Consider the following 4,025-nt stretch of genomic DNA (forward strand, 5'->3'; position numbering starts at 1 on the left):
CCCTCAATACATTTAAGCAAATATTGCCTCCGTCCCTCCTCTTATGTGCCATTTTCTCTTTAGGTATATTCAAGTCTGTGCTACATAGGATTTATTTTTCTTTACTTGCAAAATAAAAGCTACTCACCATAAGTGCCTTATTTTCACTGTGCTTCCAGCTAAATCCTGCACAGCAAAACAAATTAAGCAGATGGCAGACTTAAATGTTAAATATGGCGGGGGGGGGGGGGGAAGTATGAAGAAATCTTGAGATAAATTCGAGTATAGGGTAGAATATTTTCAAACGTGATGAATCAAAGGTTAAAGCCATAGACTAAAATTGTCTAACAATTCAGATTCCTTAAAGATACATGAATGACTCAAGACAGTAACTGAAAGTGCCCTTCCAGGACAATTGTTCCTCCATAAGCTGAATTCCCAAATCAGTTGATGCTTCATGATGTGAATTTCTTGCTTCATGAGGGCAGGCACACACCTATTGCCATCATTCTTTCTTTTCAGAGTAAGATGTTCACTGTTTCAATTGGTATGGGGAAGGTACAAGATCAGGAATTTCTGTAGTTTAATGAGTGATACCCACAGAGAGTCTAAATTGAAAGAAAAATAGATTCTTATCTGTTGTCCATTACAGTAAAGTCTCCCCAAACTTCACTATCTGGAAACATGCATTCACTGTAAAACACTGATCTCTGTTAAAATGCAAATTTTTCTGGCAGTATTCAATCACATGAGTCATTTTCAACCAAGTTTAAACAGAATTAGCAGATTACAACCTATGAACTAGTTATAGTAGGAAGAAAGGAGAAATATGCATAAGGCTATGAGAGACCTGGATTAAAGACAAGACCTAAAACTAAAGATTCTAAGATGGAAGTTCTAAAATTGATGTACCATCTCATAAAATAATTTTTCATAATGTCTTAATCTGTATCTGCTTAAAGTCATTTTGTTTTAAGCAGAAACAGTACTGAGGAAAAGAAAAGTAAAGTAAAAAGGAAAGTACAAAGTAAAGTAAAAAGGAAAGAGAAAAGATGCAAAAAAAAAGGAGAAATTAAAGACACTAATGTGTCAAATCTGAATTATGTACTAGATAAGTATTGTGGTCTTGCATTGTTGAAATTTACTGTTTGATATTGGAATACATTCTTAAATAAATGTGAGTATGTTATACATCAATTTAATGCACACTTATTGCTCTACATTTTCTTCCTATTGACTTACTACTTGCTGTTTATTTTACATTTATTTTAAACTATAGCAATGATGTTAGGCAAAAAGCAAATATGAGTGATTTTTTTAATTCAAGTTCAAAATGAGTCATAAAGCAGCAGAGACAACTTACAACATCAATAATGCATTTGACCAAAGCACTGCTAATGAATGTACAGTGCAGTGATGGTTCAAGAAGTTTTACTTCTTTACTTGAGCTGAGAGTCTTGAAGATGAGGAGTGCAATGGCTGATTATTGGAAGTTGACAAAAGCCAATTGAGAGGATCATCAAAGTTGATCCTCTTACAACTACACACGAAATTGCCGAAGAACTTGACATCAAACATTCTACAGTTGTTCAGCATTTGAAGCAATTTAGAAAGGTGAAAAAACTCGATAAGGGGTGCTTCATGAGCTGACCACAAATAAAAAAAAATCGTCATTTTGAAGTGTCATCTTCTCTTATTCTGAACAAAAACAATGAGCCATTTCTCAATCAGATTGTGATGTGCGAACAAAAAGTGGATTTTGTATGACAACCAGTGACAACCAGCTCAGTGGTTGGATCAAAGAGAAGTTCCAAAGCACTTCCCAAAGCCAAACTTGCCCCACAAAAAGTCATGGTCCCTGTTTGGTGGCCTGCTGCTGGTCTGATCCACTACAGCTTTCTTAATTCTGGCAAAACCATTACATCTGAGAAGTATGCTCAGCAAACCGATGAAATAGACCGAAAACTGCAATGTCTGCAGTCAGCATTTGGTCAACAGAATGGGCCCAATTCTTCATGACAACACCCAATTATTTGTTGCACAACCAATCCTTCAAAAGTGGACAAATTAGGCTGCAAAATTTTGCCTCATCTGCCATATTCACCTTGTTACCAAGACAGCTTGTTCTGCTTACTGAAGGATAAGGCATGAATTTGAGAGACGAGGTGTTGAGGCAAAGAATATAACTTTAATACAAGAAGATGGCACACTAACATCTCAAAATAACCCTCTGTCAGGATCCAGATGGAAAGTCCTTTTATGGATCAGAGATGAGAGGGAGGTGAGTAAATAAAGTCAATAAGGCCTTTAATCTTAGAAGTATCTCCTAGAATGACAAGCCTTAGGCAGAGGGGTGTGTTTATTTCTTCCTGCAATCTACAGGTGAACAGGGTTGTAAACAAAGTCACTTTAGCTTAACCCCTTAACCGGCAGAAGGGCAGGGTTCTCTGAGACATTATGCATGATTATAATAATTAAAAAAAAAAAAAGCAAAGGAAAGCAAGTCAAAGAAACAGTTTCAACATGGAGTCACAATTGACTTCTGTCTGCAACAACCTGATCTCTCACCAACTGACAGCTTCTTCTCTTCAAATATCTCAACAACAGTTTTCAGGGAAAAGGCTCCACAACCAACAGGAGACAGAAAATGCTTTCCAAGAGTTCTTCAAATCATGAAACATGGATTTTTATGCAACAGTAATAAACTTATTCCTCTTTGACAAAAATATATTGGTTGCAATGGTTCATATTTTGATTAATAAAGATGTGTTGAACCTAGTTATAGTGATTTCAGATTCATCATCCAATACCTCAATTACTTTTGCACCAACCTTGTATTATTTCTAATCAACACTTTCTAAGACATTTTCATGGATCTACTTCACATATGAAGGTATGACCTAAATCAAATTCCTTATGACTATACAGTAGAAGTGAGAAATAGATTTAAGGAACTAGGTCTGATAGATAGAGAGTCTGATAAACTATGGATGGAAGTTCGTGACATTGTACAGGAGACAGGGATCAAGACCATCCCCATGGAAAAGAAATGCAAAAAGGCAAAATGGTTTTCTGAGGAGGCTTTACAAATAGCTGTGAAAAGAAGAGAAGCAAAAAGCAAAGGAGAAAAGGAAAGATATTCCCATTTGAATGCAGAGTTCCAAAGAATAGCCAGTAGAGATAAGAAAGCCTCCCTCAGCGATCAGTGGAAAGAAATAGAGGAAAACAACAGAATGGGAAAGACTAGAGATCTCTTCAAGAAAATTAGAGATACCAAGGGAACATTTCATGCAAAGATGAGCTCGATAAAGGACAGAAATGGTATGGACCTAACAGAAGCAGAAGATATTAAGAAGAGGTGGCAAGAATACACAGAAGAACTGTACAAAAAAGACCTTCATGACCTAGATAATCATAATGGTGTGATCATTCACCTAGAGTCAGACATCCTGGAATGTGAAGTCAAGTGGGGCTTAGAAAGCATCACTACGAGCAAAGCTAGTGGAGGTGATAGAATTCCAGTTGAGCTATTTCAAATCCTGAAAGATGATGTTGTGAAAGTGCTGCACTCAATATGCCAGCAAATTTGGAAGACTCAGCAGTGGCCACAGGACTGGAAAAAGTCAATTTTCATTCCGATCCCTAAGAAAGGCAATCCCAAAGAATGCTCAAACTCCCACACAATTGCACTCATCTCACACGCTAGTAAAGTAATGTTGAAAATTCTCCAAGTCAGGCTTCAGCAATATGTGAACCGTGAACTTTCAGATGTACAAGCTGGTTTTAGAAAAGGCAGAGGAACCAGAGATCAAATTGCCAATATCCACCGGATCATCGAAAAACCAAGACAGTTCCAGAAAATCATCTATTTCTGCTTTATTGACTACGCCAAAGCCTTCGACTGTGTGGATCACAATAAACTGTGGAAAATTCTGAAAGCGATGGGAATACCAGACCATCTGATCTGCCTCTTGAGAAACCTGTATGCAGGTCAGGAAGCAACAGTTAGAACTGGACATGGAACAACAGATTGGTTCCAATAGGAA

The sequence above is a fragment of the Dama dama genome, chromosome 28, assembly GCF_033118175.1.
Source record: "Dama dama isolate Ldn47 chromosome 28, ASM3311817v1, whole genome shotgun sequence".
Lineage (NCBI taxonomy): Eukaryota > Metazoa > Chordata > Mammalia > Artiodactyla > Cervidae > Dama > Dama dama.